A 17,193-nucleotide genomic window follows, 5' to 3' on the forward strand; every position below is an offset into this window, starting at 1 on the left:
TGTGACCCATGTAACCTAGAGATCCAATACCAACTTGTCACAACCCGGATTTTCTACCCTCGGGAGTCGTGATGACGCCTACTAATATTAGCTAGGCAAACCAATTATGTAAACAATTTACCCTTTTTACCCATTTTATATTCATTAATAATTGTGAAGTAATAACATTTAAACAACGGAATTTAACATAAGCAGAAAAAAAAACAATAAGCTAGCTAAACATGAATCCAATACAACTATTTGTGTCTCGACTACCTAGAATTTGTGTCACAGTTTCACAGATGATCTAAGAATACTACAATTAAAAGTCTGAAAGAAATAAATACAACATTGTCTCTGGAAATGCATGAAAGAAATAAGAATAGTATATAGAAGGAGACGCCAAGGCAAGCGGACGCCTGCAGGACTACCTCAGGTCGCCTGATGAGCAAGAATCAGCAATCCCACTACCGTCAGAAGTCTACAACACTGGGGTCTGCATAAAAGAGTGTAGAATGTAGTATCAGCACAACCGACCCCATGTGATGGTAAGTGTCTAGCCTAACCTCGGCGAAGTAGTGACGAGGCTAGGACCAGACTACCAAATAAACCTACGCAATTTAACTATATACAGCGGAAAAAGAAGTACAGAAAGAAACAGTCAAGTATGGAAGGGGGAAAACATGCTACAGGGAAATATCAAATAGTAATAGAATAGCAACAAATAAGTATGAGGTTCACCACAGTTCAATTGAAAATAGTAAGGGGAAATCATGTTGCGGGGTACAACAAGTATCAATAGGAAACCAACAATTTAGTGTAGAGAAACCGTAACACAGTTATCAATAAAAATTAGGAAATCAAAGACAAGTGCACGGCATCACCCTTCGTTCTTTTACTCTCTCTCACCAAAACAATACACGGCATTACCCTTCGTGCTTTAACACTCTCTTACCAAAACAATACACGGCATCTCCCTTCATGCTTTACGCTTTTCCTTACCCAAACAACAATCACAAGGAAAATAGGGTAAGGAATCTATAACCTCGAAATAAAATAAAGTAACAACAAAAAATCAGTAAATAAATGTAAAGGACAACATAACTCAATTATCAGCAAGAATCAGGGAAAATCAAGGACAAGTGCACGACATCACCCTTCGTGCTTTTACTTTCGTCCTCACAATAAGAATCAATAAAATAGGCACAGAATGGTACATCATGCGGCGCGACATCACCCTTCGTGCTATACATTCATTCCTCACCATGAAATCAATAAAACAGGCACGAAATGGTACATCGTGCGGCACATCATCACCATTCGTGCTTTACACTCTTTCCTCACAAAAACAATGCACGACATCACCCTTCGCGCTTTAACGCTCTTCCTCACCCAAACAACAATCACAAACAATAGGACGTAACTTAATATTGTAGGACGTAACATCAATCGTAATATATTACTGCAGAGCATAACATCGACGTAGTACTACGGGGCATAATAGTTCGAAACCCTGAATTATGTGTTATGTGATTTGTATTGAGGTGACATACAGCCAAGTGACGGGCGTGCAGGCGTGCACCGTGAGAATTGTGACCTGGTTGATTCCATGGCACTGTATACTGACTCTATCTTGTTGATATTCATGTTTTCATCATGTGATAAAGTAATTGGGTTGTCAATCATGCTAGATATCATATTTAGGCTTTGTATCGGTACTGTGGGACCCCTAATGGTCGTTTCTTGTTGTCATCTCACTGATTTCATTAATATTATATACACAGTCATGTTCATGCATTTCATATCATATCTCAGTCTCAGTTGTTATTTATTGATACATTATATCATTATTTCGGGCTAGTTTTCATGATATTGTGGGCCCATGAGTGAGACTGGATAGATTGATGACTGAGTGAGGCCGAGAGCCTAATTATGAGTGACAATTATGAGATCGGGCTGCACGTCGCAGTGATTATACTGATTTGTGATAGCGTTTGGGCTATCGAAGCCCCTCCGGAGTCTATAACAGACCCCCAGTGAGCGCGATTGATATTATCGAGGGATGAATCTTCCTTGGACATGGATCTCGTCCAAAGTACTTGAAATCTGGAGATGGATCTTCTCCACAGGGATGGATTGGCCTTCCTCGGTACTGGGTGACTTATAGTCAGTGATGTATATGTCCCGGGATGGATCTTCCCTGGGCCGTATGGGCTATATACAGTACCAAGTGGTTGAGAATTTGAGAGTGTGAGCACATGAGGCTGACAGCATGGTGCATCACATACAGCATGTGCATTGGCATGTAGAGATAGTTTTGTTATATTCTTTACGCTATTCAGATCTGCTTTATTTTACTGTTTCAAGCTGCCTATTTTATTTGAAAGCATGCCTACGTTTTTGCATAGTTATTTCTATTTATCTATGTCGGTTGAGTTCGTCACTACCTTTTAGTCTAAAGTTTGGACTTGTTACTTACTGAGTTGGATGTACTCACGTTACTCCCTGCACCCCGTGTGTAGATCCAAGCATTTTTGGTCACGGCGGCGGTTGTTGATTGAGGCTTCAGAGTTCAGAGACTATCAAGGTAGCTGCACGGCGTTCGCGGGCCTTAACTCTCCCTCTTTATCACTAGTTGTATTTTAAGTTTATTTCTCTAGACACTGTAGTGGAGTGTATTCTGATTTAGACGCTCATGTACCTAGTGACACCCTGGTTTTGGGTTGGATTATATCGTATTTTGGGATTTATTCTATTTTTTTCAAAAGGTTCCTTAATGTAATTACTTTCGGCTTTATTTTCAAGTTATTCTTACTGTGATGAGTTGTTAAGTAGAGGTTGGCCTAGTTCCACGATAGGCTCCATCACGACAGTTGATTTGGGTCGTGACATGAATGAAGAGAGCGAGTTCCAACGAAAGAATTTTTTTGAAAAAGTGGAGGTTTTGAGCCAAACATGGCTAGTGGAACAAGCTGAAAAGTTAGAAATATATGAGGCTCAACATGAGGAAATTATTGGTGGGATGAGACACTTTATAGAAGGAAGAGCTGAACTGGGACAAGAGATTGAAAATTGGCACTGATATTCACGACTAGGGAGCTAAATTAATTGCAAAGTTTGACGCGTCTAATGCCCAACAAAATAGTAATGAGTCGTGTGTAGCTTGAAAGGAGCTTATACGCCAAATTGAGGAGCTAAAAGTGGAGAGCCAATCATTCGAGCATATTTTTATTGATGATGCCCATGTTGAGAAAAGTAAACTAGAGCTATGTAAGGAAGTAGATAATTTTATGGTTGAATAATATAGTGCATGTAAATATGAGGATATAAAGAGTAAATCAATTCTAGAGTTAGGGCATATTGGTCCTCATTCCATACATTTTTCAACATTGTGTTTGGATGATAACATGGAAATCGAATCATCTGAGCCTTTGAAGGAACCAATGAACGAGGAACGGGGTGCCTACATTCTTGAATTCATCGAGCCAGAGAGACAGAATTACATACCTCATCCAAAGGCCAAGAAGTGTAAAATGCGATATTGGTTGCTTGGCCCAATTAAATAGGTCTCGCCATCCAAGGAGCATAACAGAAAAGCTTGAAGCCAAATTAGGGGCTCAATTCATAAGTTTTAGGTGGAGGGAAAAAGTGGTTCAAGTCGTGCCGCGGTGTTAAATCAGGCGCTTGTTGGGAGGCAACTCATCTTTACTGCTTTCTTTATTTTTATTGTTATTATATTATTTTTGTAATATTTTTTTATTTTGTAGGATTAGTAGCATATAAGGCAAAGCCACTGGAAGAGTGCAAAAGCGAGCTAGGTGGTGAGAACTAAGTATTGGGTTCCCACACAAAGGACCATGCGTGGGGGAAGTCTGAGTACCCCGTAAGGCGCTATTGCTTTGGCCTTTGGCCTTTTAGGGAGTTTCTTATCCACCCTCATTATTGTTTTGCATTATTTGTGCATTGGGGACACTGCACTATTTTAAGTATTGGGTGGGAGAATTTTTCTAGATGATTAGTAGTAGTGTGTTAGGAAAATGTTAACTTCCTATTTTTATTTTCGTAGTTGTGTAGTATTTTAGTAGCTCCTAAGAAAAAAAAAAAAAAAAAGGTAGAAAAAATGGACTTTTTCCGATGATGAATTTCCTATACAATTTTCTTGAGGGATTTAAGTCGAAAGAAAAAGGACAAAAAGATTTTCTTTGTAGGTAGTCTAGTAATTACCCATTGGTTTTTATTTGTGTTGCGGTTCTTTTCCAAGGGTTTTGTTTGAACCAGGTGTAGTCAATTTTATTTTTTAGGAGTAGGAACCCTTATGTTGTTATCGGAATTGAAGCAATATCTATTGACTTTGTTATGCCTTGAGAATAGTGAGTACTTTAGTTGTGACACTTAGGCTCAGTTTTTGACTCTTGTATAAGTACCTTAAATTGTATGATCATAACTTTGCTTAACTGCTTTGACTAGAGTATCTTGATGAGCCCAATCCTGAGTGAGTTATGTGCCATGTGTGTGTGAGGTTGTTTATTATTATGTGCATTGCATTTGATGTCTAGAACTTGCATTGCATTTGATGCCAAGCTTTTGGAAGGAAAAAAAGTGTTTTTGAGGAGAAGCAGAAGCAGTTTTGGAGAAGCAGAAAAAAGTAGTTTCTCTCCAAAAGCATTTTTTTGAGAAGCACTTTTGAGAAAAATACACTTAGAAGTAGTTTTTTAAAGCTTGGTCAAACACTAATTGCTGCTCAGAAGTGTTTTTCAAACTAATTAGCCAAACACAAACTGCTTCTCACCAAAAGTACTTTTGAGAAAAGCACTTTTGAAAAATAGCACTTCTCAAAATAAGCTGATTTTTGCAGCTTGACCAAACGGGCTATTAAAGTGATTCTTTTTTTCTGCAAGAGCAAATAATGGCAAGAGGAAGAGATTAAAACTTCAATATCAAATTATACAAAAATCTAACTCATGAGCTCATGCTTATTGTCGAATTGCTAAAATTTTGAAGATCTAAGGCATGGTTAGCTGTAGAATTTGTCTAAGTTTGATATCGTGTTAATTTGTCTATATATTTTATTGGAATGGAAGCTTTTGGTTGATCTTTTATAGAAGATTTAAAAAGACATAAAAAATATTAAAAATATAACATGCTAGGTAACTGAAACAGAAAGATTATAGAAATTACTCTAAAATGATTTGACATTTAACATTTCGATTGCAATTTTCTCTACCTCAAAGCGCCTTAGTATACGTATGAGTTAATCAATATGAACATATTCAAGTGAAGTACATGTAGTTTTATAAAAACAAAATTGAAATATCCAGACAATATAAGATAGAAATTATTATATTTTAAAAAGAATCACGAAGTACATTAAATTAGTTTGATCAAAATAATAGGTTTTACATTAAAAGATCACAAAAGGAGGAAATGTGTAAATTAAAAAATTTAGTAGCTGCCTTATCGTATTATTTTTGGACTGATCATTTATCTAACATTAACAAGGAATTATGTGTCTCAATGATAAGATATGGTGTTAACGACTATGCCAAAGCGTGTTTGTTATTTAGGTTGCTAGCTGATGTTAAAAATGCTAATGGCTACAGTTTCTTTTTTAGAAACTATTTATCAAAAAATATTATCGTAAAGCTCCGTAGTTCTAGTGTCGATAAATCTATCTGGGAGATAGCTATTGCATGTAATTAAATCAAACTAGGAAAGTGCCTAACTAATATTATCTATTATTATTGAGCTAAAGGAAGTAAACACATTTATCAACATGTATAATCTCTTTATCATGATAATGATCATATCTGCCTACAAAGGATGTCGTGAGAACCAAAAAAATTTCCTAATAAAATTTCAAATGACAAGGTATATGAGAACTTCTATAAAGAAGAGATCTTCCTTTATTGAGTTCGATAAATAGGATTGACATTCATCATTTTCAGAAATTCACTTTTAAGAAAATTATTTAATAATTCAGATACTTTTTATGAAAACATCTACTATATATAATTTTTATAAAGTTTATATTCATTGGTGCGAGGTACACGTGCAACACGCGTATTCTAATACTAGTATTCCTAAAATTCACCTATAAATTCATGAGAGAATCTCTATCATAAATGAGTATTGCTCTCATGGCCTATCTAGTTGTAGCCTAGAAACATTTTTCTTCGGACCAAGTCTATGAATCTAGTCCCAACAAATATCTTACTCATAACTTATTTAGATAGTCTACTGTGACAAAAAGGCAAAAACAAATTAATTGAACTATACATAGAGACCTTAACATGAATGTGTCATACTCATATCTAATAATTTATGGTCAAATTTGTTGTTAAATACCAAATATGACACCTATATTCACATGCCTTCGACCTATGAACATTAGATTCCCAGGGAATCTTAGAAATGGCCATAGGGCATTTTTTCAACTCTACCGAACCAAAATGTACCGAATTCCCTGTCATGAGGATTTTAATCCAAACAATTATAGTTCGGTATTTAATAAATGGGTAGTGATCGTTCAAAGCCCTCACTCGTCAAAGGTGATTGAATTAAAAAAGAAAACAAGAAATGAGCAAATTATATAGCTATGCTGATCTTGTGTGTAGAAACAAAATCAAAAGGAAATTGATTAAATCCCAAAAGAATGTGATTGCAATAGCATTTTATCTCATGAAAAGAATACACATCCATGCAAAGATATATTGGAAATGGAAAAGGGCCAATATGCCCTTAACCTATTTAGAATTTATTGGTTCACTAAATTCCCCACCGTTTTCTTTTGACTTAAAGTTGCCCCTAAACCTAACAGTGTGGGTTTTAAGGAGCCAACAGGTTAACGAAGGGCAATCGTAAAATAAATCTGATAGTATAGGAGTAATTTTTATCATTTTTTATTTTATTATTTTTTCATTTTATTTATACTTTTAAACGTAATCGCAATTATATCCAATTTTTATGATCCTCTCAAACTACTCAAACAATTTCTTTCATGAGTTTGGACCCATGCTTAGCATGGGCTAGCTCTTAACTAGTATATAACTAGGACTGCAATGCCAACTCCGCATTCAAATGAAAGTCTGAACATTTGGAAGTAATTGCAGAAGAAAAATATACTGTAGATGCAGGGTAGGTTAGAGAGAGAGACACACACACACAAAGAGAGAGAGAGAAGCAGATGAGAAGTGGTATACCTCAGCATTACACAATGTGCAGAACAAAGCTTCTTCATCTCCACTGTGCTGCAGCAATTGATCATCCTTCCGACAGTCTTCAATGACAAAACAACAACATAGGATCCCTCCAAAATTTCCACAGCAACTTGATGCATCCCTTGCAGGTGTTCCTCCATCACGAAACCCTTGTTGGGACCCCCAGCATTAGATAATCACCTATCACAAGCAGTTTAAGATGTCAACAGAAGATAAATCATGGTTAAATTACAAAATGATACCAGTGTTCCATTTTTCACCCACTCCCTCCCCAACGAGATGCAGCAACAAAGTCTCACACATAACACTTGATAGTCTTTTTCCTTTTTTGTCTATTGTAAAACTTGACTTATTTTTAGTTCATGATAGTAAAATTTGATTTTTCTTAAAATGTTGTTCAATTGTATTTCAAATGTCTACAAGGTCAGGGTTTACTAGTTATCTTCAACTCATACCAAATCGACACACTACTTGTTCTTCAATTACAACCCAAAATTAAAATTGTCAAATGTATCTTGAGGTTGTTCTAGTTCGGCTGAAGATTTAACTTTTTCAAAGGAAGCTGAATAAGAGGATCATATTGCATCCAAAAACTAACCAGGCAACTCTATTTCATTGTGTGACTCATAGGCCGTTGACTTGTCAGCTTCAATGAGAATCTCGGGATCAGCAGGACATAGAGTGTGAACACACAGAGCCTGAAAGCAAGAGTTAAAAATGACAAAAAGTGACAAGAAAGTGAAAGAGGAATAGACTGTTTGCAAAACAAAATAACAAGAACGTCCATCCCTATTGCTCTCACCAAGAAGGAATAAACACCAATTGATATGTAGCCGTAGATGCCTTTTCCTAAAAATGGAGCCAAAAAACGCATAGAAGGCAACAGATAACAGGAAGAAAACAGTTATACCCACAACCTGCACACGGCAAGGTGGAACAATGAGTACACAAGCTTTAAGTCGTACAAGAACAATAAATGATATTAGCTAAGTATAAAGGCCGATAAAATATGATGTCATTAATCATCAGTAAGGATTGCACCTTCCATAAGAACTTTAAGGTGAAACTTGGCATTCAGAGACATGGGAAATGGGAAAAAGAGTACAGAAGAAAGAAATGCATGCTGATCAACACAACAAAAACCCGATTAAGTACTTTACTTTGTCAGATAGACGGCAAAAGATGATATCAGGTGAAACTTGGCATTCAGATAAACACAGTTGCATTAGCCAACCCAGTGAACGTGATTCAGAGTTAAAACCTCTTTAGACTATGTTGAAGAGTTTGTCCAACAAGGAACTGGATAAAGCAGATATGCATTATTGCATTTAGACTAATAGAAAGGTTCACATAAGTTCTAATCTTATTAAAAAGCAAGGTAATCACCATAAACTTTGAAACCCGTCAAATAAATTTTCTACCACAAACTAAAACTTGACGCATTTGCTCCAAATTCACAACAGACCCAAAACCAACATAAAAATTCAGATGAAACAAACTGAAATTAAATGTACGTCAAGTCAGATTCTTCCTCCAAAGTGAAAGATCGCATTTTTTTGAGATATTTTAGTAAATCAAAACTAAAAATTATGCAAATTCCAAATCTGCAAAGAAAAGTAACTGGGGCATCACTCAAAAAGGAAATGTAAAGAGAGTCAAAGTGCAGTTGACTAAAGAAACAATCAGCAAATGCCAACAAACCACTCTACCACCAAAACAAAACTCCCACTTTAAAGACCCAAAAAAGATCTAATAACACCAACATTATGACTCATGGACTCTATTTATTGTGGAGAATTTTGTGTAAATTAATTATGGAAAAATTCATGATAAAAATGGGAGAGGAACGTTTTAGACTCATGGACTCTATTTATTTTGGCGTAAATCCTTCTAAACTCAATATAGTCCCGACGGCCCAAATCATTTTTTCATCAAACCCAAATCTTACTTTAAATCTCTGTTAGCAGACACATTAATCTCTCTTTATCATATTTCAATTTTGTTTCATCTCAAATAACACATGAAGCAACACTTTCCTACTAATACCCACAAATTCAAATTCATAAGACTAAAACATACATCTACAACATAACCTAATCTAAAATGGCCCATGACATTCTTTTAACAACTAAGCAATTACATTCATAAGAGTAAGGTAAACAGAACATTAAATATTGTACCCTATAAAGCGATGAAAACTTATTAACACTTCAAGCAACACAAATTGAGAAGGTTTGATGAAAGCTAATAGAGCAAGATGTTTCGAGCAAAATAGTAGAAGAAAGAAAAGAATGAACCTTTAAAATCTTTCACTATTAAGAAACTCCAAGTAAGCTATAGAGTCATATTCTATCCCAAGCACGTTAAATTAAATAGTTCCAATTTATTTGAGCAAATATCACAACCTAAAATACATGAACGAGATAACTTCATAAAAAAAATAGATTAATTGATCAAAACGGCTACAAAGGGCATGAAGACGTTAAAGAATCTGCAGAAAATATTATTTTTTCACAATGTTTATCCAACTAACAGAGTAATGTAAATACAAGTGGTAACATAAAAACGGACCCAGCTTAATGGACTATATGTCTTGAGCAGTGGCAGGCATCATTATGCACATAATTTTTCTTTCTTTCTTTCTTTTATTTCAGTTTTCCATTTAACTTTTATTAAACCAAGTTCTGAGTTTGCTAAACTATTTAACATGCTAAAACTCAAATAACAGATGTAATTCAATGAAGACATATTCAATCAAGAGGAAGAAATCAGTGATTTGCCTAAAAAAATATTATTTCCTCAAATACATACTCAATCGAGGATAAGGGTCCATTTAAAGTTATTAAACAAGGTCCCAACCAATGTTTATTCCCAGATTAGCAACCCCAAAGCCCACCCTATCAAAAATGAGTAAAACTTCCCTAAGATTTTTGAATTAATCACCATTACAGCAAAATCAAAGCATCCTCATGATAAAAAAAAACAATAAGTGAGAAACCAAAACCATTCATTTAAACACTGACAAGAGCATAAATATGGACATAGAATAAAAGTTTTTTTAAAAAAAGGAAAAGAATCTCTATTGACGAAGTGAAAGAAAACAGAATCTTCCGAGCAAACGGAACTTCCGCCGGAAAACCAGACCACGACCGAAGAACCTCCAAACAGCGACAAACTCGAACTAACTCACAATCTTTCGAAACTCAGACTACAAAAATAGAAACTCTGTTTCGTCTGGGAAAAGAAAAGTTTCTTTCCTTTTCAACTAGAGCTTCATGGTGAATTTTATGGAAATTTCTGGGTTTTTCTACTATGTAATACGAAGAAGAAGGCCGTCCTTTTTCGTTTTTTTTTCTTTCTGTTTTCTATCCCCCTCAAAGAATGAGCAGCAGACGCGTTTTTTAATTCTTTTCGCCTCTTCTTTCCCGTCCCCTTTTCCGTTTTTCTCGTTTTCTTTTCGGTCCTTCCCCCTTTTTTGTTGCCCCCTAGTCCTTTTTCAGAAGAATCAGCCACATTCTTTTGCTTTCAGGTCCTTTTTATCTTTTTTCCTTTTTTTACTTCTTTTTGTAGTCCCTTTCCTCGCTTCTTTTATTGTTGATATTAACGAGCCTCCTCTGTAGTGTTCCTTTGTGATCTTGCTGGTAAAAAGGTGCGGCAAAAAGATGTGGTGTGCAAAAAGTATGCAGTTATCCTGTGCATGCATGACTCCATATTTAACTAAACTGTCTGCAACACAATTTTGCTTTCTGTAGATATGTTGGATAGGAGGCCTATCCAGCTGTAGAAGTAACAACATGCAATCATTAATAATGTTAGTATAGTGCATAGTATTTGTTTGGAACATACCTATGATTTCTTTTCAATCTGTTTCAATGACAATGGGTGTAATTTGCTGTTGCACAACAATTTTCAGTCCCATGAGCAAGGAGTTATGTCTGGACGCTTGTACCTTGGTTCGATTTCCCTGCAAAGCCCGTGATCCAATTGCCTTGGTAGTTACGAAAAACTCCACCAATGCTATATTGTTTGTGGGTAGATGAGGCAGACCCGCCTATGTTTAGTTTATAGTAGTTTGCAGCTGGAGGATGCCATTTAATGTAAAGAGGTGTGGCATGATTTATTTTTATTTTTTTTATTAGTATATGTTAGAAAATAGTATTATGTTGTTGTATTGATTAATAAGTGAATATTTAAAGGAACTCTTTTATGTTCCAATATATTTTTGTTCCTTATAATCCACAAATGCCAGAGTGCAAAAGGTAATAGTGTAGTAGAAGGGATTTGATGAGGAGTGGATGATAAATGTGTATGAATAATATCATACAGCCATGATGTATTATCATTTTGAGATGTATCAGTAGTTGGAGTTGGAAGAGATAAGTTGAGGTAATCATATAGCTGAAGTGCATTTGGGCATTCAAGAAAAATATGTGTTTTTGTTTCAGGAGCCATATGACACTGTGTACATATAGGTGAATGTAGAATACCTAAATTTGAGAGATAGATAGCAGTAGGAAGTCTGTTATGGGAAAGTAACCAAAGAAAGAAGGATATTTTTGGTGGAATTTTTAGATGTCAAATCCACTTGTATGAAAAATGTTGACTGGTATTAGGAATGAGTGATGTATAACTGGATTTTACAGAGAAGAGGCCATTTGGGGTAAGGGCCCAAAAAATCTGATCATAGGTTGTGTATGATAGAGGCATGTATATATCCTTGATGGTAAGCTTTAATTGATTTGGTAATTGGAAAGGTAATTTTTCAAAATGCCATTCGTGATTGTAATAATAATCGGAGACTAATTTTTGCTCCTCATTATGTGGTAGTGGTTCAGCTATACAAGTGTGAAGTGTAAAATTTTGTTTGCAATTTTTTGAAAAGAAAATATTTGATTTTTGGAAGTTTATAGTTTGGCCCGGGTGATTGGTAAAATGAGTAAGAGTATCAACAATTGATTCACATGTACTAGGAGTGATTTTTGCTATTAGAATAATATCATCAGCAAAAAATAAATGAGAAAGCTGAGGTCCCCTTTTGGCAAGGGAGATTGGTTGCCAAGCATGATAATCAACTGCTATGTTGATTGTGCGCGAGAGCATTTCAAGACAGAGGATAAATAGATATGGCGATAATGGGTCTCCCTGGCGTAGGCCTCTGGTGGGTGTGAAATATTCAGATGGGCTTCCATTAATAATAATAGATGTGGATGTAGTTGTGATACAAGACATAATTAGTTGAATAAAAATAGGAGGAAAATTTAGGGTAACGAGAGTTTGATATATGAAAGACCATTCTATTTTATCAAATATTTTTTCAAGATCCAATTTAATAAGCATATTAGTATTTTTACCCTTCATTTTTTGGAATCTAGTAATTATTTCCTGAACAATAAGGGCATTATCTTCAACTCTTCTATTTTTCTGGAAACTAGATTGAGTAGGATTAATAATATGTTCTAGAATTGGTTTGAGCCGATTAACAGTAATTTTTGTAATAAGCTTATAAATCGTATTGCATAGGCTTATGGGCCGATATTGGGATATAGATGAAGCGTGTTTATGTTTAGGGATTAGGCAAATAAGAGTATTATTTATGTTAGGGTGTAACTTATGATCAAGAAAAACTTTGTGACAGAAGTATTTGACTGAATTGCCAATGATGTTCCAATATTTTTTATAGAAGAAAGGGTATAGTCCATCTGTTCTTGGAACCTTGAACGGTTTGAAAGAATGTAGGGCATTGATGATTTCATGATCTTGTAGTGGTTGAGTTAAAGAAATTTGTTCATCCAGAGTTAGAACGTTAGAAGGTTGGATTGAATAATGTCTATTTGAACAATTTTTTTGTGTTGTAAATAGAGACTTGTAATAATTTATAATATTTGTTTTGATGATATGTGGGTTAGTGAGCCAGTTGCCCCCTTGATCTTGTAAAACAGTAATACGATTATGTAATCTATGATTTAAAGTGTAGAGATAGAAGAAATTTGTGTTTGCATCTCCATCATTTAACGAGTTAATATGGGACTTCAATTTCCAAAAATCCTCCTCAAGCTTTAGAAGAAGATTGAATTCAGTCTGTAATTGACGTTCCAAATTATGTAAAAAGGTGTTAGTAGGATAGTGTTGTGAAGATTGAATACCTCCTAAGCGAGCCAATATTTTTCTCTTACGTTTAAAAATATTTCCAAAAGTGGATTTATTCCATTCTTGTATAATTTCTCTGAAATTTTCAATTGCTGGAAGTAATTGAGAATTTTTATTCCAAGCTTATTGAACTAATTAAGGGAAAGCAGGGTGTGTAGCCCAGATAGTTTCAAAGCGAAAAAAAATCGAGGTAAAGGACAGTGCTTTAAATGTAATAAGAGGGGACAATGATCGGAATGTGTACATGGAAAGTGTGTGACAAGTGCATCAAGGTAATGACTAATCCAGTCATAATTTGCTAGAATACGATCAATACGTTCTAGAATATTATGATGATTATAATGATCATTTGTCCAAGTATAGCGGCTACTTTTATAACCTAGATCAGTAAGGTGGCAATAATTTATATAGTCTATAAACTTATTAGACCGTGTGTTGTTAATCTGTTGGCCTCCAAATTTATCATTAGCATGAGCTATTTCATTAAAATCCCCTCCGATAATCTATGGACCCTTGTAATTGTCGTACAAACACATAAGGTTATTCCAAAGAATTTGTTTATTACATAACTCATTGCTAGCATATACTGTCGAAAATAACCACTTAAAAGTAGAGGGATGTACCTGAATATGGCAGTGTATTTCCTATTTTGTGGTTGCTACTAGTTCTACTGTAAGCACATCACAATGCTATAAAATAATTATACCTCCCGATTGTCCTATAGCAGCTTCCTCAACCATGCCAGTGAAATTAAATTCCTCCTTCACATTTTGATGATCTTGACAGTGAGTTTCCAGTAGCACGACCAAAGAAAGGTGATTATAGTCAAGGAGGGAATGAAAATTACGTCGAAAATCAGTAGACCGAGCTCTTCTACAATTCCAAATAATGAAATTCATATGATTATTAGTGGGGGTGAGCAATTGGCTGCTCTGTGTGTTCCTCAGGGTGGTGGTGTTCTCCCCTGGATGCAGACATATGTTGGCATGAGAAGCATTGCATATTTGCCCACATCTGGATTTGCGGTGGGCCTTATGGAAAATGATGTTGTCATTAGATTTTAGAGGACAACGTATGTAGATTTTTCTTTCGTATTCCTCTTTTTGGACAAAGACCTTGATTCCATCTAGCCATGCATGAACCGGGCGTATCTCCCTGTTGTAAGCTACTGCTGCTTCGAGTTCTTCCTGAAAAGCTCTATTTTGTGCAGTTGGATTGGGAAGGTTTGGTGGAGATTGTGGTGGTGAGAGGAGTGGAGGTGTAAGGGGTTCAAATAATGGAGTGTGTGTCTGTGGGACAGAGTATAGTTGTATCAATGGTGTTGCAGGAATTAGGGTCGGAGGTGGGTAAAAAGGCAGTTGAAGAAGATTGTAGTAGAGATGAGTGGGATCCCATATTGGTATTGGAAGATGTAGAGGATGGTATGGTAAAAGATAAGGGGCTTGCATCATAGACCGATGGTATCTGCCATAGATTTCCGTCCCTAGGCTCATTCCCTCCGCTACTATTTGCGCAAGGTCCCTCAAATTATTGATAAGGATTGTCACTTCTTGGTTGTTTACCTCCATTGTGAAAGTTAGAGCATGATTCTGAAGGCCTATCTCTAGCCAAGATGTTGGATCTGTCGTTTCATATGGTGTTTGAGCAGTGTATATTGTGGTGTTGGGTTCCATTATGAGATGTAAAGGAGGGAGTGAGTATGGAGTTTGATGGTGGTTGAGACGATGAATAGTCTGCCTGTTGTTGGTGTTGGAGTGTCTGCGTAGGTAATTGAAATTGTTTGGAAACATCTTTTTTATTTAAAGGAGATGATAATGGATGTTGAGTGATTTTTGTAGAAATTAGGACTGGATTTAAAGAGGAAGATATATCAGTGGTGGAAGAGAACAATTGATTTTGATGAATTGGAGAATGTGTGTGGGATTGATGTAGATTTTGTGAAGTGTTAGTAGTTGATATATCATCATTTGGTGTTTGCATGGAAGATGTAGTAGGTTGGCGTGGTGAGGAGAGTAAACAGTCATTGGTAGTAGAGGTGTTTTGATTGTGTAGGGTTTCTACTAGGTTTTGTAGGGGTGTTGAGTGGGATTGGGTTGAGTGTTGTGAGAGGTCCTGCATGTAGGTTTGGATGTCGTGTCTTTGTGCATAGGCTGGGGTAGGTGTTGGAAATTGTGGGTGTTTTGATTGGGTTGTAGGAATAACTTATTCTAATAGGCTATTATTAGTAATTAGAGGGCTGAGTTTAGTAGGGTTTAAAGAAGTATCCTTATTCAAATTAGCGGTAGTAGAGCTGGTATCAGAAGAAGATTCATTATTTAATAAAGAAGCAAATTTATTATTAGTAAAAACAACTGATATGGAAGTTTTACTGATAATATTATTTTTGTAGGATTAGTATTGTTAATAGACAGATTATTGAACAACAGTTTGTTAGGGTTTTTTAACACATCTGATCGATTCACATGCTTACCTGATGATTGAAAATCTGGAGAAGGGGAAACTGGCATGGATTGGAGGGAGTTTGGTTGGGTGGCAGTTGTTTTCATCATGGATTTCCTTGAAAATTGAACAATTTCCATTCTTCCTTAGATGGAGTGGGTAATTTGATAGGATAGATTTCTGTAGGGTTTTGAGTTTGGGACTGGTTCAACGTAGTTAATTCTGGAGGAGAGTTTTGTTGGAGTTGGTAAGAACATGCCCTTTGGTTATGGCCAAGTCGACCACAGGTAATGCAGAGAATGTTTAATCTTTCGTAAAGGATAGTTTGCCTATGGCTGCCTATAAAGAGGTGAGTTTTTAACGGTTGATCCAAAGGTACCTCAACACAGAGCCTTGCATATCTTCTTCATGTTGTTATAGAGGTACATGTATCAACTGTAAGTAATTTTCCTATTTTATTTCCTAGTTTCTTCAATATATCAAGGTCATAAAATTCTATAGGTAATTCTGGGAGACGCAACCATATGGCGGAGTATGTGATTTTTGTTTCAGAAGCCATAAATTTTGGCTCCCATTAACGGACGGAGAGAAAATGGTTTAAAACAAACCAAGGTCCATCTTGCAAAAAATCATTGGCTCCCATTTTTGTTTCCATCTTGTTTTCCTTCTTTTGGAATTTGAGAAGGAAAAAATCAGATCCTAGATTTATTAGTGGAAGATTTTCAGTCGGTTTCCATTGTACATAAATTTTTTGGCAAAGAAGTTGGTGTCCAACCTTTCAATCAAAAACCTTGATAATAACTGCATGTTTCTATGGAGCATAAAGTCTGGTTTTTCTTCTAGTGATAGTGGAATAAAATTTAAAGGGTTAGCAGGTGCCTCCGTTTCATCTAGGATATCGAGGCTAGGGTCTAGTGAATAAGTTTGATTGGTATGGGAAAGTGTACTATTGTGAGAGATAAGTGTGATAAGGTATGTTTTATTGGTAAAATTTCCTGGTTGTGTTTGGGAATCAGTGGGATCTATGTTCATGGTGCCGCCAGTGATATCAGGTGATTTGGGTGGTATTGAAGATGAAGATTCATAGGGTTGAGGGTTCATAGTAGAGAGAGTTTACCAATAGTTGGGTTTAAATAGAAGGATAAGCCAATCATTTCTATTTGTAGATTATGTGTGTGAATATATGAAAATTGGATAAAAGTTAAAGAAAGATCCTAATAAAAACTAGAAGACAAAATTAAATAAATAAAAATACTATGCTAATATTTTGGACTAGACAAAATATATGAAACTGCTAAGGAAATTACAAAATGCTAGCTTGTCAAAAATTAGAAGAAAATACATTTCGCGTTTTTCGTACGTTAATGTTTCGCATTCAGTAAATTGACATAGACTCGGGGATGAAATCATC

At 35.6% G+C, this 17,193-nt stretch overlaps 1 long non-coding RNA gene across 1 annotated transcript; it reads right to left on the minus strand.

Annotated features, from left to right (window-relative positions):
• Positions 1-287: 287 nt before the first annotated feature.
• LOC104228147 (uncharacterized) lies at positions 288-10,681 on the minus strand. The gene is made up of 4 exons (XR_711260.2): positions 7,999-10,681; positions 7,795-7,894; positions 7,179-7,376; positions 288-475 (listed from the first exon to the last, which is right to left on the minus strand). It is a non-coding gene; the product is annotated as an uncharacterized lncRNA (long non-coding RNA).
• Positions 10,682-17,193: the final 6,512 nt, after the last annotated feature.

The sequence above is a fragment of the Nicotiana sylvestris genome, chromosome 10, assembly GCF_000393655.2.
Source record: "Nicotiana sylvestris chromosome 10, ASM39365v2, whole genome shotgun sequence".
NCBI lineage: Eukaryota > Viridiplantae > Streptophyta > Magnoliopsida > Solanales > Solanaceae > Nicotiana > Nicotiana sylvestris.